Consider the following 23,937-nt stretch of genomic DNA (forward strand, 5'->3'; position numbering starts at 1 on the left):
CACTGGAGCGGACATTTCCATAAAAACAATAACGATGTTTGCTATGACGCGAATTGTCGACATACAAGTGTATATAGCGTCGAATATTACATTGCTTTTTGTGTTGAAACTAATATAGAGTGGAGTATAAAACAGTGGTCTGCTCGAATAATGCGTTCAAATTCTAAACAAATCCGTTCTTCATTTTGTTCATGGATCTGTACAACACTTGATCATTAGTGGCCATTACAATCAGTACTTGGAGATCAGAGATATTCATTTACTAGACGTCGAATGTTTTGCATTTTTTTAAATTTTGAATTCTTCACAAAATTATTACGCAAACACACATTCTCTCTCTCTCTCTCTCTCTCTCTCTCTCTCTCTCTCTCTCTCTCTCTCTCTCTCTCTCTCTCTCTCTCTCTCTCTCTCTCTCTCTCTCTCCCTGCGTGTGTGTACCACAGAATCAGATACACCACACCGAGGTTTCCAGCAGATCAAACCAATACACCAATGGTATCAAAGCGACAAGAAAACATTTTAAGATGATTACGGCGAGTTCGCCTGATGAACTGACATGTCTTTTATCTTTGGAGAAATCTCCGGACAGCAAAAGCATACGCGTCAGGAATTCAGCCTCATTGTAGAAGTGGTAGCCAACTTGCAACAAATCATAATATAACCCGACTTATCGGTACTTCCGAGATGTTAAACCCCGGTGTTAAGATCTTAGGAAAACAATAACAATCTTGCGATCAAATAATGGAGAGAGAAAAATCTACGAATATTTCATTTTCTTAGGAAAATCGATGAAAAATACAATAACGTGTGAAGAAATTTAAAGAAATAAAAGAAAAAGAAACCTGTGATTGTGAACGTCTTTAATGCCACGAATGTCGAAATTATCACGACCTTCGAATAGAGTTTATTTATTAACGATGATTTTAATTTCAAAGTCAATAAATAACTTTCTCCAATTTACATTTAAGTTACAGTGATTCATGCATGTACATGTACATCGGTATTTCAAGTTGCCTTGAAGTTCCATGGAAAACATTGTTTATTTGACGATTTACAATTAAATAGCGTTTCCTATCATTGTTCTTTCCCTTTGTCAAATCAGATAGTGCGATGGCATTAGCACCAATAGTCACGTGACATTTCATACCATTCTGATAACACTCACAAATAACAGAACATGTGTAAGAGTACGTATTAAGAGTGTTCTCTGATTGTAGGTGAAAGTAACGGTGTACCATACATATACGTAAGAGTACAGTAAATCACGCTTATAGCGAACATATTTATAATGAATTAACGCTTACATGTCTGATGAAGGGATTTTCATTCTCCGTGGGTTAAACCAAATGGGGATATAACGAATCACGTTTATAATGAAACAATATGGCCCGTCTCAGGAACTTTGTTATTAGCGTGTTGTACTGTATATAATTAATTCTAGAACGTTTCGCAACAAAGTTGTAACAAACAATAAATTCCAAAAACGTACATGTATACCCATCACCTTATAGGTTTATGCAAAGTTATATGGAGTACAATATCATCATAACTTTGCATTTAAACCAAAAAAAAAGAGTAAGTCTACGTGAATGTAATGTACAGTCCATTGCTTGTGATCGAATATATGTAGAAGAATCCAGATATATGTTAAATTATATGACGTACTGATTTGTCTTTATTATCGTCGATATTGCACTTTAGCACATCTCCTGCCACCAAGCAAATTTTCATTTTTCCAGAAGCTGGATTGTGGTTTTGTTTTTTTTTTCTCAAATACACTTAGGTGATTTTTCTGAATTTAAAATGTTTAAATATTCTTTTAAAAAAGCTTAACCGAGGCAGGTTTTCCCGAATGTAAAGCATGTGTTGATGTTATCTAAAATACCTGTTTTTATTAAAAATAAATATATTATCAGATGTGCTACTCTTTTTAATCAGATATCTTATTCAGAAAAATACAGATGTCGTACTCAAAACTTTTGTTTTAATGTTTAATTTGAACATTAAAATATTTTCCCTATCTTAATGGGCTGTTTTTTCGATTTTATTTTTTAAACTTTAAAATCAAAACCCTTGGTGCATAACAAATAGTTTAGGATGAATCGTATAAAAAAGTAGTCTTGGTACATTATAAAATGATACTACTTTTTAAAGGAGGGTGGGTGTTTTGCTTCTAAAATGCGAATGCAGCGAGAATCTTCTTTGTAAAGGAAATCAGTTTTGTAACAACCTTCATGCTTGCAAGAAACATTACCACGCACTGCCAATTTATTTTTTGTCAATGAAATATTGACATGAGTTTCAAGGCATGGTATTAAACCATCATATGTTCCATATGGAATAGAAAGAAAAGGAAAACTACCATATTTAATTCATTTTTAAGCATTAAAAAATCTATTAATCTGCAAGAACTGAAAACTGAGAAGTCAATGGCATTCTGTTTTTCTCTTCTTCAAAGTTCAATTGTGTAAATCATGACGGATGCAAAATTGCTGCCATCATCATCTATCCCCTTTTTAAAAATGTTTTGTCTTTAGAAGGTGATAGAGAAAAAACTGTTATGAATTCATCAAAAATAGTTTCTTGTGGTCTCTCGCGTCACGTCCGATTTCCTCCTTTTAACCGTTGTCGCCTTTTAATTTTTTCCCTTCCAAATAAATCTTGTATGTTTTTACATGTTAACTACAGTCAAATTTTTTCTAAAAACATTTGTCAAACCGAAGGTTGTATTTTACTTTGTTCTCTATCTTAAAATACAAATAACCCTGCTGCACAAAACATTCATTGCATTTATCCCCATCACAAAGCTCCCTGGAATCCTGGTCTCCAAAGAGTTCCAAATCTTGTTCGCGAAGGGGATTACTTCAATGCCTTGCAGAAAATCCTATTTTGTTGTCGGACCTTCCGCGCTAAATTGCCCTATGTACCTCCTTGGGCCTAGGGATTTCCCGGGATGTTCTGAAACAACTGGTTTCGTGCGGATGACACCTTATCAGGGAATTCCAATAGTTGAATCTCTCCGTTGATAAACAAAACCATTTTTTCTTCGTCTCCTCCTGCATGCTTCCTGTCATTGGTTGTTCATTTTGTCCCGGGTTTTTTTGTTCTTGCTTTTGGAGTATTGAATTTGTCCACGATATCATCACTGTCTCTTGTGATTGCTCTGCCAACAAGGCCATCGTTAGAAACAAATTGAAACAACTGCTGGGAGAAGACAATATTTGCTCCGTGTTAGTCATGTATAATTAATTTCAAACTTTCTAATCTTAGCGACAGTTAAAGAGCCCCAGCAAGGAAGAGAGGAATATTGCGAGTAAATCTTAATGCCGAATAAATCTCAATCAGTGCATTCGAATTTCCGAAACTTTATTATCAATGTACTTTTAGTACAAGGTTGTAAAAAAGTAAGTAGTAAAATCAATTTGATATATGTAGGGATTTTTAATATATATGATTATTCTAAACATTGTAAACACTAGGTAGATAAAAGTACATCTATACTTTCCTAAATATTAACTTCGTCTTGGTTGCGTGCCTTCAAAGTGACATACATAAGTACATGCTGGGGCATGTATGTAATTATCCACAAGATTTTCCACGTATTACTATGTAAATTATGCGTAATCCCCTAACGTTCTACCAGAGACGAACTCCTATAAAACTATGAATATCTTGTAATTCGGTCAAGATTTTCTTATCCATATATATGATGCTTTTATCCTAAAGAGGAGACCGATATTCCATAGTCTTGCGTTATTGGATGCTAGAAAAACAAGGCCTTAAATGGTTTTCCGAACATCTGGAATTGATGATCGACTATGCAGATTTTTGCTCTGACATTGTCGTAAGAATTGATAAAAGAAGAAAAAAAAAACATGTTTACAACCTCAACAACCAAATCGGATTCAAAATGCTGATTCTTTCTATGAGAATTTTTTTCTAATGTTCAACAATGAATATTTGTGCTTTCCGACATTAACCTCTTACTTCTGCATGGTGCTTCAATTTCTCGACTTGTTTGTTTTTGAAATGAGTTCGTAGTTTAAATTTGAGATACCTTCTAATTTCTAGCGCCCACAGTCTTTTGTTGATTGCACTCATCGGCTCTAGCATCTACTAGCGTGTAAGGACTTTGGCTTTAAATGCGCATGCTCAGAACCACAAGGAGGATGGAACTCTTGGGAAAGTACGGTCGTTCTCTGACCAGTGTGGGTGTCCAGCTTTTCTCCGATTTACAGATAACAATACGCTGTTAACTAAAGCTAGAAGAACACGTTATAATTTACATTCTTAGAACACACAAAAACATGCATTTTCTTAATTTCATGTTCCGTAAATAATTGAAGATTACGTACGCAATAAAAATATAGCATTTGCGATTCAATGTCATGATGATATGGATATTATATAACTCTGAAAGCAATAAAAACAAACAAATGATATCATTCTGCTATATGCATTCTTCTGCGGTAGCTTCTTCATTTTTTTCTTCAAAAGATAAGCAAAACATTGTAATCTGTCTTTGGGGGTAAAGAAAAGATCTAGAGAACACATGAACTGGTTGACTATAGTTTGAATCGAGGTACCACCAACTTTCTATCTCCCTCATAAGCAGTATTTGGGTTGGGTTTTTTTAAACCATAAGTGATTACCGGATTTTAGTATTCCACAGTCTTATTTGTGGTTTTTCGTTTGCAAAACTAATGTCGGCTATTTTCTAGTCTTGGTCTATTGTTCTGTTAGATGGGTTTTTGTTAATTTTTTTCTGTATCTTATGGCCAATATATACATGTGTACATACTCTTACGTCGGGAAAAGCCCTATTTGTCATTCGTTTTTGGGTTGTCTCGGCATTTTTGATTTCAGTCATCGATCACGAAATCCCTTTGATAATTTCATGTCATCAGCGGGGCAGTACAATAGGGGTAGTTTCGAAATCAGATTAAAAAAATAATGGATTTATTGTCTGTTCAGTTATAGAAGAAAAAAATATATCAAGAAACAAAAAGTCTTAATATGCAGCTGAAAGTAGAAGTGAAACATGAGATTATCCGTACCTTTACTCCGTACATACATGTTCTAATATACATTTATATGTATCCTGACTTTAACCAATTACAAAGGCTTTTATAAACCAGTTGATACTTTAGTGGTATTGCCCCTTTAAACTCTTAAATGGCATATTCTTTGACCATTTGATATGATTAATTCATAAATACGAGTATTTAAAGTGCAAATCCCTTAATTGCTCTTAAAACGAAGCAAAAAATCTTTTTCGCCGTCAGTTCTAAGATTTCTTCTTATTGTTTGCCAGTTACATATTGACGATATATATGTAAAACATAATTATACATGTCGCTTCCTTCATTACTATATTTACCTACAATTCATTTACGGACAAGTACCCGTAAATGAACATGGAAAGTCCATTAACCCGGGCCTGTCCAGGACCCTCACCAGAGTTTCCTTAGCATTGAGGTCCACTCTCCTTGTCAGATCGGCCAGTCTCTCCTTGATTGGCATCTGAATAGCAAGGATCGATTTCATTTCCTCTCCGTGATATTAGTTCGCGGAAATGTTTATTACTTGCTAAAATGTAGACTGAAACTGACCCTTTTCGATTTCGTCATCCTGCCTCAGTCAATGGGAGAGGTTCATAATTTCATTACGTCGCCTTCTCTCGATATCAATTTGCATTAGGTATGTCCTTTTGTCGAGACTGTTTCCATCGTGAGAGGACGGGCATTGATTAGTCGATGTGTAGTAATGTAGCCGCTAGGGTAATATAAGAGTGTACCTATATATACACTGCCAAACAGAATACCAGCAGTATCTCCTGGCCAGGCAACGATCCTTTCTGATGCATCTTCAACGAGGAAAGGGTGGGGCTTTATTTTTAATGAATCTTTCAATTTAATACACAAAACCATGTTTCAGATAGCTATGGTTAATTTTAATGAGTTTTTTGCTTTTTTATTATGTATTTCGTGTAATTTAGAGCCGAATGAAGAGACATATATTACCTATATCAATATTTGTAATGCATTAACTGCATTTTCATCATTTTCATATAGCATGAAGCCCATTTTAACGCCAACTCGCTCTGAATCAGCACCTATATTTTTACGATTCATTGGTCCGTGTTGATATAATTACCAAAATTTAAGTCAATTCTAACACCAAAACAGCTTTAAAGGAATAAAAAATACATGAAGTATTATAATCATTATGGTTGGGAATCACTGATGAACTTTATCACTTAATAACAGGAATCTCCAGAGAGATCCAATAATCATACGCTCAGTATACCCCGGGGGTGCCACATACTTGTAATGGGGCCAGCTATCCTTTAATTGAGTTATTTCGATCTCGATCTGAATTGACAATTATTTGCATTTTAATATAGACTTTTTGTGCTCTTAATTCTCGCCGAAGGCTTGGAAGCATGTCTATTGGAAGAGCGCCGGCGATATATGCTAGACACGGAGTTTCCTATATCCAGATATGTGTGGTGTGGCGTACAATCTTTGGACGCGAAACAAATATTGTATGGCATCTATTGAGCACTGAAAATGAATAGGCTTTATACCGTGGCTTCTATTGGAAAGTCTCTCGCTGATAAATTGTTTTCGAATGATGCTTCTGAATTGGGATGATGTGCCAGGAATTATATATACGGAAGCCGAACAATGGTCCTTCCAAAATAAATTACATTGTGGTTTCCATTGAATTCATATAATGAAGCAAATTTCATTCATTTTCTGGTTTCAAGGAACCACTTTTTGCAACCAATAGTTTTAATAAACCATCTGTAGATAGTCATTGCTTGGACTTAACCCTTTGATATCGTTAACACTGCAAAAAACTAATATTTTTTTTTTTTTGTATTCCTAGCATATTAAATTTTTTGTTGAACAAATCAATAAAAAGTGATGAGAGAGATTACATTTGTGTATTAAGTTCTCTGTTTCAAAGCCTTGATTGATTTTGGACAGTATTATTATACACATGAAGGCTTGCTTAGAAACAGGTAGAAATAACGCTTCACTTTCCATCTACATAATTTAGGAGGCATGGATACTACAGCCAACCTATAGGTTTTATTCTTTCTTACTCTCTAAAGATGACTACTCGAATGTGAATACAGTATATCAGATTTACCCCAAACATCTATTTTGCTTGAACTGAAGCTGGGCTGTACATTAACTTATGAAGTAAAAATAGTTCATCGCTCTGGACAGTTTTATTTCTTCATCTATTTTCTGCCAAAAGTAGATTCCAAGTATACGACATTTCCTCCTTCTTAGTATCTATAAACAACAATCGTATGGTATTAACATATACCAGAAGCATTAGCATTCGTCTATGTGTGATTTTTGTCGGAATTCCGCTTTATTGCATTACATTTATTTAGCGATATTGCCAAACTTACACGGCGCGGCTCCGTAGGTTACAAAATAACACATTATAAGAAGTAAATGGGAGATTAGTCTGTGCGATCGATGCATACATGGGAAAACCAAGAGCAGTACGTCGATGTATGGATAGTCTAATACGAATGTAAAGACTGTCTTAGAGTTTTCTTGTGATCGACTGCGCATGTGTTGTGAATCTAGAAGTTGTGTAACGTGTGAATTAACATTCAGTCATTGCTTACCGGTAAACAGCATAATTTTTTTTTACAATGCAGTAAAATAGCAATATTTATTTTTCATGGTCTTTAAATAGAATTTTTTAACAAAGGTTTTGAAAAGAAACAGGAACAGGAAATTAGTATAGTGGCTTGTAATGATTTATACGTCCAACAGATCAAAATAAGCGGTTACCTCCCAAACAATTTGTATAGAGGGAAAACTTGTTTTGTAAATATCCATCAAGATATTTTGCAGAATTTTCCTTTACACTTTACGTTGAATGACGAGACCTGAACTTGTTTTGAGTTATACATTTTAGAGGGAGAACTTGTTTTGTAAATATCAACCAGGATATTTTGCAGCATTTTCCATTACCCCATACATGTGCGCTGTATCACGAGACTAGAAATCATTTGGAAATATAAATACATCTCCATTTTAGCCAAATAGATATTGTAAGTGCAATATATTTTTATAGTCTAGACAGAAACCAATAATAAACACAGCTGAATACCTACGTTACATTCAATCAGAGAAGTTTGGAGTGACTACTGGTGCTTCTGCTAGATGCTGATTGTACCATAAACCGATTGGCTCTACCTCTGGGACTTTGTTGTTTTGTTGTTGTTGTTTTTGTTGTTGTTGTTTTTATATGAAATGGATATCCTTCGGGACATACATGTAGTGCAATGCCGGATAACTTTAGTCTGTCTTCAACAAAAGGAAATACTTGAAAAATTCTTTTCTTTGCTGAACTATTATATACTCTGATGTTAGTCAAACTACTTTACATGCTAGCTTGACTTTTGCTACGTTGACTTTAAAATTCCAAAAATAAGAATAGATTCGCTATTCAAAAATTTAAAAAGAGGATATTTAATGGTTCAATAGGAATACTCTTTTAAAATTGTTTACAGCAAAGCTATGCATTCATATAATAACATAAACATTTATTAACCTGGAGTATAATGATACAGTATCGAAACGTTTGGAGTTTTGTTAGTTGTAAAAAGTTTGTTGCAAAGGAATAAATCTTGGGACAAATGATTCTCATTTTGTAACGTTAATGCTGTGACATTAGGTACAAACAACTTTAACTAAGTATCTGATATCTGAGTTTGATCGATTTGGAATAATATTAACGAGCTTGTTATACATTTAGCTGTTAAACAACGTTAAAATATCTGTTCCTACGTGATCAGTCTAATGTATGATTAAAAAAAATTTAACACGCAAATGCATTCTGGAAAATATCATAATCGAATAAAATGACATCGCGATCAAAATTTGTCTAATGTCAAAGGAAATGATCATCTTGTTTTATTTTTAGTTGAAATTCATTTTTTCTTCTAAATGACGCTGTCTATTGCATTAGCTGTAAACAAACTACGGCAGACAGCTCGTCGCATGCTTAGAAACAATAAAGCACTGCATCACATACTTGCTCGACACATTTGGAGAGAAGATTTAGGGTTATAACAACCGATTTACGAACAAGAGGGACAGTTTCTGTTTAGTAAATTACAGTTAGCAGTGCATCACCGGTGGATAATTTCTGGTTTTCAAAAAATGAAATTATGTCCAACGGTAATTGAGGAAGAAGAGTGAACGCCAAAGAAATTGGAATTCTTTTTATGAAATATAAGACGTAAAAACCATCTTTAAATTGGTTCAATGTTTGTTGTTCGTCTTCCATTGTAATGAACCTAAAGAGATATTCAAGTTACTTAATCCTTATATTCGATATTACTACTGTAAAAAAGAGACGTATTTGACGATAATTTTTGCAGACCCAAGTGTCCTGGTTATGCTATAAAATAAAAATTGGCAATATCCACAAACCAAATCCAGCTATTGAAATATTAAGTCATGTTTCTATTTCGGAAACGCACACAAAACAAAACCATCAGCGTATATGAAACCTAAATTGCCTATAAAGCGAAAATGATCTAAATTTCCAGCAGCGACCCTAAAGAAATAGTGGTTTGAAAATTAAAGTCTGTGAATCTCTGCCTTTCACCGTCTCAGTGTGAGCGTTTTTACTGTCAAAGAATTGAGGACCCAATATCGGATATTTCTCCGTTGATTAATCCACTACGGTATAACTTGGTAGGGTGGGATGAAATCGGCTAAGCTGAAATCCATCAAGCATGTTACGTGCCCGCACAAAAGGACACCTTTACTAGTTTGAACAACTTTTTCTCGTTCTTTTTTCCACAGAAACAACTCACGGATCGATTTCAGAACGACATCATATCTCTATGGAATTATCAAGGAAGAAGCTGAAGACATAGCAAATCTGGCTCGGGACCTTTGGTAAGACTTCCATATATATTGTTGCTATCTTTATTATCAACAGAATTATTTTTATTTTGAATTCATCAATGTTACAACATTGCTGATGTTCAAACTATCACGTGTATCGTTTTCATAGATATATTTGATATAAATTGAAATTCCACTTGAAAGAGAAAAGAATTTTTTTTATTCATTCATTTCACGACCATTTCGAATTTCGGTTTTTAAGAAAATGAAGCCTATTTAACCCTTGTAGTAATTTGTGCGTATTAGATTTAGAAATTTCTCAAAAATTGCTGAAGGCAAAGATGATTAAATTTTGTAGAAACGATACAAATTGAATTTTCATGTGGCGAAAAAATTAAATATAGATTGAGAAAGTACATCTTTAGACTTGTTATTTCAAAAAATGGACAGCGGTCAAATATAGCTTGAAAAAGTGCCTCTTTAGAGATATTATTTGAAAAATAGCAATTTGATTTTGGACAGCGGGTCAGATATAATGTAAAGTACTGAACTTTCGGTAACATCATCTCTCATATTTCTATGTCTGTTCATCAATGTACCATTGTCCGAAATAAAGTAGACATTTATCATAATTGAATAGCAATCAGTGAACAATTGAGAGATGGGCTCTACAAGGAAAAGAAAAGGTCAGTGATCTCCTGATAACCCGGAAACAATTGCATAGCTTCATTGATTTCCGAGCCCGATTCTATCATCAACATATTTTCCTGTTCTATTTACTCACAATTCTTTCAATCAACAGCTCTCAAAATCTCTTGTCCTCTCAATCAGTTAATGCTCATTTCCTTAATTTTAGAAAGCAAAATCAAACGATAAATTCGTTCAAGATAAAAATGATTACCGTTTTAACAAATCAAATCACAAAAATATATTTTATATAACAAGACGAGAAAATTGACTAATTTAATAAAAGTGTTATCAAACGACTCGCCATTTATCTTTCTTTACTTCAGTGACCGCCTGGTGGTCTTCATATAGTAGCAAACAACTTATTGTCTTGTTTAATTCACATAAATACTTAAATTTGTCTATTTCTATAAATGAAATTTTACCGTAATCTGTCGTTTGTAAACTTTTTAAAGATAATCTACTTTTTTTAAGCAAAAAGCCCTAAGTTTTAGCTCACCTGAGCCAAAGGCTCAAGTGAGCTTTTCTGATCACAATTTGTCCGTTGTCTGTCGTCGTTGTCGTTGTCGTTGTTGTCGGCGTCGGCGTTGTAAACTTTTCACATTTTCATCTTCTTCTCAAGAACCACTGGGCAGATTTCAACCAAATTTGGCACAAAGCACCACTAGGTGAAGGGGATTCAAGTTTGTTCTAATGAAGGGCCACGCCCTCTTTAAAGGGGAGATAATTGAGAATTTTTGAAAATTTGTTGGTATTTTTCAAAAATCTTCCTCTCAAAAACTATTCGGCCTGAAAAGCTCAAACTTGTGTGGAGGCATCCTCAGGTAGTGTAGATTCAAGTTTGTTCAAATCATGGTCCCCAGGGGTAGGGAGGGGCCACAATGGGGGGATCAAGTTTTACATAGAAATATATAGACAAAATCCTTAAAAATCTTCTTCTAAAAAACTATCAGGCCAGAAAAGCTCAAAAAAAAATGAGAGCCTCCTCAGATAGTTTAGATTCAAGTTTGTTCAAATCATGGTCCCCGGGGGTAGGGTGGGGCCACAATGGGGGGATCAAGTTTTACATAGGAATATATAGAGAAAATCTTTAAAAATCTTCTTCTACAAAATTATTAGGCCAGAGAAGCTCAAATCAAAGTGGAAGCTTCCTCAGGTAGTGTAGATTCAAGTTTGTTCAAATCATGGTCCCCAGGGGTAGGGTGGGGCCACAATGGGGGGATCAAGTTTTACATAGGAATATATAGAGAAAATCTTTAAAAATCTTCTTCTAAAAAATTATTAGGCCAGAAAAGCTCAGATAAAAGTGGAAGCTTCCTCAGGTAGTGTAGATTCAAGTTTGTTCAAATCATGGTCTCCGGGGCTAGGAAGGGGCCACAATTAGGGGATCAAGTTTTACATAGAAATATATAGACAAAATCTTTAAAAATCTTCTTCTTAAAAACTATCAGGCCAGAAAAGCTCAAATTAAAATGGAAGCATCCTCAGGTAGTGTAGATTCAAGTTTGTTCAAATTATGGTCCCCGGGGGTAGGGTGGGGCCACAAGAGGGGGGTCATGTTTTACATAGGAATATATCGAAATATTTTTAAAAAATCTTCTTCTCAAAAACCATAAGGTCAGAAAAGCTTAAATTTGAGTGGAAGCATCCTCAGGTAGTGTAGATTCAAGTTTGTTCAAATCATGGTCCCCAGGGGTAGGATGGGGCCACAATTAGGGGATCAAGTTTTACATAGAAATATATAGACAAAATCTTTAAAAATCTTCTTCTAAAAAACTATCAGGCCAGAAAAGCTCAAATTAAAATGGAAGCATCTTCAGGTAATGTAGATTCAAGTTTGTTCAAATTATGGTCTCCGGGGGTAGGGTGGGGCCACAAGAGGGGGGTCATGTTTTACATAGGAATATATCAAAATTTTTTTTAAAAATCTTCTTCTCAAAAACTATAAGGCCAGAAAAGCTTAAATTTGAGTGGAAGCATCCTCAGATAGTGTAGATTCAAGTTTGTTCAAATCATGGTCCCCAGGGGTAGGGTGGGGCCACAATTAGGGAATAAATTTTTATACAGGAATATATAGAGAAAATCTTTAAAAAAATTTCTTTTCAAAACTTTATGGCCAAGAAAGCTCAAATTGTAACCATCCTCAGATAATGTAGATTCAAGTTTGTTCAAATCATGGTCCCTGGGGGTAGGGCGGGGCCACAATGGGGGATAAATTTTTATATATAGAGAAAATCTTTAAAAATCTTCTTCTCAAAACTATAAGGCCAGGAAAGCCAAAATTTAAGTGGAAGCATCCCCAGATCGTAAAGATTCAAGTTTGTTTAAATAATAGTCATGGGGTATGGTGAGGCCACAATGGGTGATGAATTTTTACATAGGAATATATAGAGAAAGTCTTTAATATCTTCTTTTTAAAGACTATTTGGCCAGAAAAGCCTAAACTTGTGTAGAGGCATCCTCGGATAGTGTAAATTCAAGTTTGCAAAATCACAGTCCCTAGTGATAGGGCTGGGCCGTGATGGCGGTTTGAATTTTTACATAGGAATATATAGAGAAAAATCTTTAAAAATATTCTGGGAAATTTTTCGGTCCAAAACTCAGTACTTAGTGTGAAAGCACAGGTTATGCAAATTTAAGTTTGGGGGGGGGGGGGGGGGGGGGGTAAATTGGAATAGAGAAAAATCTTCTTACAGGTACAACAACAAAAGGGGCTTGGTATTTACCCCAAAAAAGAGGTGGATAAAAATTGGCAGATTTTCTTTTTTTTTTTAGCAAGATCTACTGTACTTAGTTGTCAAGATATTTTGATACTGTAATGCTAATTTGATCAGAATTAAGGCAATTGTTGCTCAGGTGAGCGATGTGGCCCCTGGGCCTCTTGTTCTTGACTTATTTTAGTGTTTAACGTCTTATAAGGAGGAAGAATCTAGATTGTGAAATTATTGCTAACATCCACCCTGGTTTCTTCAGCATCAAGAAAATTTCATTGGACAATTTTGCAAATTTACATTAGTGAGGATGCAGTGTAATTAAATTCTCATATGGACTAGCTTCTTTTTTATCATGAGTGTTGCGTAGTCCTTCACCCGACAATCAAAACAAAACGAAGCTATCAAAAATGTAATATTCATCAGACTAGTTGTGTAATTAGTCTTACATTCCAACATAACCTCTTACTTCCCCATCTTTTACTTATTGTGTAAATTGTTCGACTCTTTTGCTTACACTTTACTCGAATTCATTTTTGGACTGGCCCTTGTAGAGTTTCTACAAACGCCATCTTAACTTTTGCAATAGAAACTTTAAAAACTTTAACAAAGGTCCTCGCAGTACTTGGTCTTCATGTATTAACGTTCTTTTTATACCATTTTCTGAAGGTACAGTGTTCTCAAATCTCGTAACAAGGTTCTGAATCTGTCTTTTAAAATTGTTTCCTGATTTGGACAATTTCTTTAATTTTTATCAGTTATTAATGAATGACACTTATACTATAGCTTTAAGACTTCAATATTTAGTTCTTTGGACAGAGATATATAAAAATATTGGCATTTCATTTATGACGTCATATATATCATCATTACAAGAAATATCCTACATTTTAAATGCAATTGATTAATTTTTTTCTATAAAATTTCATTTTTATTTAACAGGATATTTAAAAATTTTTTTACAAGATTTAAAAGATTTTACAGGAAATTGTAATGGAGACAGATATGAAACATCACGTATTTTGATATGTGGTTGTTGTAACTTCCATATATAAAAAAAAAATTGGACTATTCCTTCTGTGTAATTTCTGATTAATAATAACAATAATCTAGTAGGCGGTCTTTTACTTATTTAATATGATTTTTAAAGTGATTAAATAGAAAATATATATACATGTAAAATATTGATAACTGCAGATAAAAAAAATCACAAAGTAATTTACTGACTCGGTGAATGAAATTTGGTGGAAATAACCGGAATAGGGGTGAATTACTCATGAGAACACTAGTTGGTCCACAATAGGCGAATATGTTTTTGTTTTTGTATGAACACCCTACGCAAAAACACAGCTGTCAACAACATTTCAGGCAAATTACGGTTATCAAAACTGAAATATTGTGTACTTTGTGCAAATGCAGATGTTGTAGACCATTAATTCAAACAGGGATCGTCAAATTTTATAAGATTTTTTATCATCGATCAAAAATTAAAGAGAACCAAATGTAAGAAGGAAATTTGTAAACAATAAACTAAAGACCTTGTCATTAGATTTCAATCTGTAGAATTTTGGATCACGTACTCGCCATTATAGATCGTACATTTTCAACAAAAAGTATAGCAGTGGGTCATTTATAGCCAGCTAGAATATACAAAGCATTAAGAAATACGAATCGAAAACATTTCATTTAAAAACCAATTGTGTTGTAGCTTAACGTGAGCTTGCCTATAGTACCATGATATTTATCAATGGAGATTGAGCTGAAAACAGTCTGTGGCTTTTCCCCATTCTGTCGTATCTTTAAGAAATACCTTCACGTACCTGAAGGAGAGGGGGGGGGGGGGGGGGTGACAAATGAATAAATTATTAAGTACTAAGATGGTTACCATCCGATATTCTGCCATCTAACTGCGTAATAACGCATTTTGTTAAACGTCTGTTATTTATCTGTAGTTCGTGGTTTCAAAACTCTCTCGGGATGTTACAGTTTTTGCCTTTACAAGATTAAATACTGAGCAACTTGGATATTTTAATTACATTTTGAACATGCAAAAAATATATTGTCAACTACTTTGAAATCTCAAAGTGTCCCATATCGCTTTAGGGACAACTTTGTGCAGTCCATTATAAGAACCATAAGTAGGTTAGGATATTGGCAAACGATTTTTTTTCTCTCCGCTCCTTTTTCATCTCCATCAGATACGGTCTATGACTTGATTGACAGAATAATTTGTAGCAAACTTTACACTGTGTATCTTTCCTATCTGTGTCGTAAGATGTTCCCTACCAGGTGTGGCGTTATTTCATTCCTTCACAGAAAAGGGTGCAGCCGTGCGCTGGTCGTAAACATGAATGTATATGATGAATGTTTTTGTCTTCTTGTGTGTAGTTTTTTTTTCTCTCTCTCTTTCTCCAATCTTGAGGCAATATGCTCAATATGTTACTATCCGCTGCCCGATCATAAATCATAGATTCACTTAATATGAAAAAACCCTTTGACAAGCAAGGAGATACGTTTATCATCCAACAAAAACCAATGAAAATACACAATGCACAATCTACTGTTCATCATTTTGGAGCAGATACAGGCCCTGTGCAACACGCCAACTTGGTCATTAGGAGAAGATCTGGTGATTGATACTAGAGTTACAAAGCAATTAGAACTTAGGCCGGAAGTACCCATGATACTGATCAAAAGAATGCAGCCTCGTTTTCACTCCTACACGGGCATGTTATCAAGCGGGTGTCTTCCCTTGTTGAACATGACAAAACTTCCGGAATAACGTGGTTATCTAAGTCTTCTCTATGCAATCTCAAACCTCCTGTTTTTGCAAAGTTAGTGATTAGTTTATCGTGAACCATTTAAGCACATGAAAAGAGACGTTGCATAAAACTAAATGAGAATTGCAGCGATGGTCGACTCAACAGCTTCTCATGTCTGAGGCCGATCAACAGCACACGTGTACATATATTTTTCTTTTTGGATATTTCTTACTTAATATGTTGTTTCTTTACCTTAGAATCAAATTCAAGATAGTTGTCATCAAAATCAACTACTGAATAGCGCATCAAGTATGCTTCATGTACATACAGGTTTTCTATTTAAAAATGTAAATATATAAAGAATTTTGTTAAAACATTTGGACTCTAAAATATTAAGAGTCGTTGCTTCAATTGTCAAACCGTACCTATTGCTACCTGTAGATTGGGACAGCCATGAAAGCAATCGTTGGAAACGCTACATCCTTTATCATGCTACCGGACTAACCTAGAATGTCCCGGTACCCTGAACGGGTCAGCAATCAGAGCTAATGGGTGCATCGGTATAATGGCGACAAGCATTTCGACAGCGATAAGTGTGTGCAGATTAAGTTCGGGCTTGTTTCACCAGCGCTCTAAAGTACCCTAACGACATTCTACTGAACTAATGTGTAATCCGTTCTGTGATCTCGGTATCATCACAGGGCCTATTTATCCATTTTTTCTGTCATAAGCCGTTATGATTGCTGCGACATCTCTGCCTTAGGGTACTTCTACCATTTCATAGTCTTTTTTACAAGCACAGTTTCCCACTTTTAATAGGTCAAAGGATTCGAAGTTGATCGATTGTTAGAGATTGTGTGACGCCTCTGTGATTAACATTAATGCGGTTACACCAGAGACCATAATTTATATTTATTAAATGACTTGTTAGTCAATCATAAGATATCGATAAGAAAATTTAAGGGGTTGGGGGTGGGGGGTTCGAAACATTTTATGAAAAATATTCCAGAGATGTTTGTGTGTCAATTTATCTGTGGGTCGACAACTTTTAAATTGGTAATATTTTCTTAAATACATACATGGGCAATTGAAACTAGATTAGGAATTTCTGCACTTTTGTTTTTATTTTGTTTTTCTTTGGTTCATATTTTATCTTTTAAGGATATTCAGAATGTTGTCTTTGAATTTGAGTGAGTTTGTTTGGTTAAATAGCCACTGTTATAATGGGTTGGTTTCGTTTTCTAAAATGACATCAAACTTGCGGTCAGTGAAAAAACATAATAAATTTTAGTATCTTTTACTCTGGCGCACGTGCTTTGTACCCAAAGCGCTAGTGTCTTACATAGTCAAGGAGGCTAGCCGATTGCTGCACACCTTCCTTGCTTAGTGTTCAGTGTAAATTAAATGATCATCATATTAATATTTTAACTAATTAATGATTTGTGTCAAATCAAGAAAAAAAACTATTACTGGTTCTGATTCGAGAAAATTGTTATTACAGTCTGTCCTGTACACGAAAATATGTTGGTTTTTTGTGATTTTAATAAGGTTTAACTCTGCGTTTCACGTCTTCTTTATACCGAAACTTAAATATGCGGTTGAAGAATAATTGTGTGACTTTGCTGCAAGTTAAGATTCTACAAAAGATAGCAGAAAGTGACCATTATGATAGCTTGGTCTTTTTTTTGTCGATTCATTGAATTTTAACATATTTTGAGAGGACGTGACAAAATATGGCGTCTAGTTATATTATGACCTCTGTCGTGACGATAGTCCACGTGTTTGACTTTTGACTGCATTAATAATTCCTATAGACATGACCTCTCATTCTATAACTGGTCAAACAGCTTAGGAGACAAACTGGTTGTCTACAGGAACATACATAATAACTATTGTCCCACAAAACATTAACTGCAAATTCACTCTGAGGTAGGGATATTCGATGCCTGCTGAGTTTATTTTAAGCCAATCTGAGTTGGATTATCAATCCGTTGCTTGTTCAAATAATCATAATAATAGATCATTGAATTGTGTGTTAAATAACATCTATATACTAGGTCTCTCGTTTGGTTTACCATCTGGGCTATTTTTAGATCATTAATCGTCTTATGGATTTATCGGGGTACGACGATTTTTTTTTATTTTTTATTAAGAGCTCCTAAATTGATTTCAGTGGTTGGTCGGTAGAGGATTTTATCACCCCCTCATTGGAAACGGGGCCCTATCACCCAGTCAAATCACTTAAAGAAATATTTAAAATGTAATACATTAAAAAGCCATATTAGGTATTTGGAAGTACTGCCGAATATTTAAAAATTGGTCGGAGCGTAAATTCCATCATGTTCTTCTCCACGAAAACTCAGTTTCTTTTGAAATATTATCATAAAAACAAAGTGATTGATTTTTTTAAATCTGTTTTATTAACACCTTAAATTTCAAGTCATGCACACGATGCATACAGTGAACAGAACATTGAATTAGTTTAACAGCGTCTGCAAAATGTAAAACCGGTCTTTCACTCACACTGACAGTACATAAATTTTGTTACGTTTAATGGTTGGCTGTTGTCGTCTGCTTTCCCCGGGGGGTACAGGGTGTTCGCGTCATCCGACAACCAGCCGCACCAGCTGGCTCTGTGTCAGACACTGATGATTACAAAAACCCACTAAAGATAAAAGCCAAACTTTCCGGCGTTTGTTTCCACTGTCTTGTCAAAATTCTAATAGAATTCTAATGACGCCATTAAAACGATTTTCTCAACTTGTTCATCCTTACGGCAAGTTCTTATCTGAGAGAAAAAGTTTCATCGCAGTTTGCAGTATATTACTAGCTTGTTTCTGGTGTATTTCGTATAATTTTTTATCTTTTGTATTTTGATATCCTATTGATTTGTTTGACAATTAATTTCAACAATAAAGTCTGGTTTTATTTTGGATAATAGTATCTATAAAACGAATTCGAATTGAAAGTACTTTCAAAAACTGATTGCCAAGTACTTCCATCTGATAGAGGAAACATTAGGCTGTGAAAGAATTGTGAATTCTGCATGGCTTCTAGTAGTATCTCATACTTGACGAGGCTATTTGGACCACCTCATTAATCATTTACATACATGTATGTTCTTACTGAGAGAGAGAGAGAGAGAGAGAGAGAGAGAGAGAGAGAGAGAGAGAGAGAGAGAGAGAGAGAGAGAGAGAGACTCTTTAACTTATGAACCCGTTGTGCACACCAAGTTGACTAAGTTTGACTTGGAATTCTTTTCATTTGATAGAAGACAGAAACTTGAGAATTTGCACATTGTTAACTTTTTTTTAAAAACGTGAATGGTTTGTCAAATTAAGACGCATTGGTTGACAACGTGCGAACGGTAGGTGCACTGACAAAAAACGTTTAAAATCTAGAAAATAAAGCTGAACTATATACAAAAAATGGTGACAGGAATTTTTTACAATTCATATTCATATTCTCTTTCATTCATGAAAATATTTTTAGAATAAACGGACGTCTCTTTTTTTAAGTCCTTTTAAACTTTTATTTATCTTAGGCATTACCCAATGGACAGTAGTTAATTTATAAATAGAGTCAAGGGCCACCAGTAGTGTCAATAATTAATTCTGTGTCAATTTTTATATTAAAACAAGTCCCAGAACTCGTATATGCACATATATACCACGAGTGCAACATGCGCATGTAAGTGCTATTATGGCAATATACTCAGTTAATATCACTGTATAGTAATGTGAGTAAAAAACCGCATGCAAATTCTCTCTCTCTCTCTCTCTCTCTCTCTCTCTCTCTCTCTCTCAACACTTTTCTACCTATATATACTGACTGCATAAGCTCGTTCACTTGCATGCATAGGTTCTAGCTTTGTCGTCGGCGTACACACACCAGAAATTAATTATGTACGAGATTCCCCCGTGTTTACAGTTTAAAGGGTTAAAAATGATTAATTGTCATCACTGTTTTTCATGACTGAGGTTTACATGATGCGAAATTCTGTAACACCCCATACTTAATTCAATCCTCTAGAAATTAACGGCTTACAGGTATTTGGGCGATTAATGGGCATGGCTCTCTTCTATGTGTGTGTGTGATAGTTCATATTCCATTCAGATTAAGCACTTGTTTTAAAGTTCATTAACATGCTATTCGATATATTGTTGTGTGCATGTTGATAAGCTCTCCTTTGTGTTTTGGGGAATTGATAGATAAAAGAAAACGGGTAGGTATCAAGTTTATCTACAATTTCTTGATTTTCAAACCGTGAAATGAACAAGAAAAATGAATTATCTTTGCATCGCTGCATAAGCATAAGCATTATTTATACTTTTAGTAGCTATTTTAAGTTCACTTGTTGAGATTGAATTGTAAAGGTGTTGTATATTTAGACATTCTCTAACTAAAGATGATACGTTAATCTAAATCTATTCGTATTTCGAGGATATCGGGCCAACACGGTCGGGGTTTCAGGCCAGTCCATTGCATATGAAATAGTTTAGTCCATTACCATACATATATATTTGTTATGATTTTAATAATAAAAGTTCTAAATTACTCACTTGATTTACGAAATATCAAGAGACATACCACCTTCTTTTGCATTTCTCATTTTTTTTACCTTAACTTCTATTCATGCAGTTTATAGATGTATATCAAAAGGTACATGCTAGCGAGGTACATGTACATGCAAGTCAGTATACCCGAAGACTGCAAGATATCGGGCAGGCACATTTAATTTGTTGGCAATTGCAACGTTTTAGAAATCATTTTGTTTAACTTCTGATAAAGTTATGCACGTTCAATAGGTCTCAACGTTGCATACACGTTAGCTTCACTGATTGTTGGACTGGTCCTTATCCAAGGTTGTAGCTGCAGATCGCCTTGAACCGCCATAGGCTACTAGGACATTTTAGTACACGTACTATAACGCGCCATGACCAGTCAATTGACGGGCAGGCAGCCGAGTGCAGTTGTTAAAAAAGACTCTTTGCAAAACAGAGCCATACGTATTGGCAATAGTTGATAGTCAATTTATACAGTGCCTGTCTCACTTCATTCATATATTTAATGATAGTCGAATTATGACGTTTTAGAAATCATCTGTTTGAGGGTTTTTGGTTTAAAAAAGAATATTTATGGTTTATAAAAACAACTGTCAAGGTTTTATTTTTGTAATGACCCTTTCACAGTAAATACAAATATTATATCATTATTTTATTCAGGAATTATCGTATGAAACTCAACTTGAAACTTTTTATCTTTGAGGTAGCAATACATGCAGTTGAACATGTAAGAGTCATAACAAACATATGTTCAACTTTTTAAACTGATATAGATTCCAATCTAACGATATGCTTGATTTGTGCTATTTCACATCTGTTTTGTTTTTGTTTAACAAATGAAATCCTCCGCACCATGAAAAGAAAATTTTCATTTCCATATTCGGCATTGAAGTATCAACTGGTCTTTTTTCAAAGCGAAGAAAATCACATTGATAATATCTGCAACATCACCACATATAAAATTAAGATTTTAATTCTACATGTATTGCGAATCTATTGCCTTTTTATCCTCTCAGTCTGTTGTTCAGACAGAATACGCGTCGTTGGAATTGGAGATTAGAAGGAACGAAGATTGGCAAGCATGCATCATATAGTAAAAAAATGTAACAATGTAATAATATTTGCAATGACAAGTGACATATTGTTTACATAATTTAGATTATCAATCTTTGTAATATTTTTCCGAGAAGAACAATAAATAACGATTTTATTTTATTAAATTCCTGGAATTTATGGGACAACAACAACAAGGCAAAATAAATATAAATAAATAAATAAATGATAATAAAAAAGGAAACCGCCCAAAATAGAAAATAAGACATTAAAAGAAACCTAAGATTAAACAAATACAGTTGCAGAAAAAGGCGAACTTTTTTTTTTAAACTGAATGAAATCAGAATATATAACCCAATAAGGTTTCCAGGGAAGTCGGGGATTTTGCTAAAACTATAAGGTTCTGTGTTTACATGTAACTTTCCTTTATTCACTGGGGTGTTAAGTTTATATTTTCTTTCGACCTGCTGGAGTTGTAGACCAATAGCCTCATTCATAGATGTACAAACCGCGGACCTCATTAATTGACCAAACGAGTTACTGTAGCATAAAACTTGACCGGATTTGTGAATACCTTCATCTTTGTATCAGACACATGGATTTGCGGATAGCTGTAAGCAAAAGTGAGTTGATTTGTTTTACGTTCGTGTATTGGGTGTAGCTTTAGAACCCTTGTTACCTTTTGGAGACCACTGCAGTGCTAGGGAATGTAATTCATGACATTCTTACACAATTGTGGATGTTTGTGGGTAGGATATTACGCCTACATCAAAATCGGTATGTCACGATTTCACAAAAGTATCAAGCAATAAAAACAAGTCTTGTTTTGAGATAAAACTTAATACGCCAAGATTGCTCCGATGGTTCACACCTGTCATTTATTAATGTAAAAGCTGTTGCGCGATATGAAATAAATATCAACAAAAACCATGCACAATATGTATATACTATATACGTAGCTTTGAAAATGGTTTAAACCAAATATATATGTCTTAAATACCAGCAGCGAAAGGTAAGCTCTTCTGTGAAACTTATCATGGTCAACTTTGTCTAATAATTCATGTATTCAAGATCATCCGAGTTCATCACGTGGAAAAGGCCAAAGGTGGCAAGTTTTAGGTGAATAATATCAATCGTTAAAAAGTCATGAAACTCACTTTTTATTTCATACGTGCATTTAAAATATTTCGATTTTGAAGTTGTCAAAGCGGATAATGGATTTAAATTCCCAGGTGGAGTGAGACGGATTTACACGAGACAGTATAGTTTAATTGCGCAAGAATTTAAAAAAGTTGAAAAGACTTCGATATTTTAATGTTACCAGATAATGTATGTAAATGTTCATTGCGATACCTTTTTTTCGGTGCTGGTATTGGCCGGTAGAAAGTCAGACATGTTACGATCATGAGAGCAATCTTTGCAAATAGAAGAAATTAATTTATATACATGTAGTTTGTCTACCTATGAATTAAATCAGGAGCATTACACTGACTTCAAGAAACGGCCCATTTGTAAGAGTGCTAACAAAAACTGCTGATTTTTACAATGGAATTCTTTAAAAACGCTAGTGCTGAATGTCATGCTGGTTTTTCTTTGTTTTGTTATTGGCTTAAAAAAGATAATATTTTCACTTTCGGCCCAAACTAAGCAGACGTGCTTATAGAGTAAAACTAAAAATAACTAATATTGAATTGCATGTTATAAAAACCATTATATAATGAATTAGCGCAGAGAGAGAGAGAGAGAGAGAGAGAGAGAGAGAGAGAGAGAGAGAGAGAGAGAGAGAGAGATTTGTATGCCAAATTAGAACAATATAATTAATTTCTTTTCTAAAAATTCTTTCAGCTTAAATACATAAACTGAATAAAAGTAAATATTCACGGTCGGTTTCATTTTCAAAATACTACCTGAGACTTTAATATACCCCGGTCTTTTTTAGAATAATATTTTAAGCCCGATCATTGAATGTGAACCTATAATCCACTAGCAATCGGATAGTTTAGAAAGAGCGCCCAATTTCTTCCCAACCACTACTATTACACATTTTGAGTTGGACATTTTTATGGAATCCCACTGGGAACGCATCGATCGGTTTTAGGCGAGAGTTTTTGTGGAAAAAAAACTTTTAAAAATCTATATTCTTGGGAAATAAGGAAATTCTTTTTTAATTCGGAAACCAAATACATTGAGGTATGTACGAGTGTCAAGGGTCTCTGTCCTTTAAAGCCATCTCTCGATCCTCATTTTGTTTTCAATTGTA

The 23,937-nt window shown here is 34.4% G+C and overlaps 1 protein-coding gene across 10 annotated transcripts in view; it reads left to right on the plus strand.

The window, feature by feature from the left end:
• Window positions 1–23,937, plus strand: part of LOC105345175 (5-hydroxytryptamine receptor 1) — a 62,998-nt gene that overhangs the window by 31,924 nt on the left and 7,137 nt on the right. For 7 of the 10 annotated variants that reach the window (XM_011453240.4, XM_066068231.1, XM_011453241.4 and 4 more), the window contains exon 3: window positions 9,855–9,950. The gene's annotated coding sequence lies outside the window, so the exon portion shown is untranslated. Of the gene's footprint in view, window positions 1–9,854; window positions 9,951–10,539; window positions 10,586–20,141; window positions 20,285–23,701; window positions 23,868–23,937 lie in introns of those variants that run through there. The other 3 variants (XM_011453243.4, XM_034472633.2, XM_011453244.4) reach the window with 3 other exon arrangements.

This window comes from Magallana gigas, chromosome 8 (genome assembly GCF_963853765.1).
Source record: "Magallana gigas chromosome 8, xbMagGiga1.1, whole genome shotgun sequence".
NCBI classification, from domain to species: Eukaryota; Metazoa; Mollusca; class Bivalvia; order Ostreida; family Ostreidae; genus Magallana; species Magallana gigas.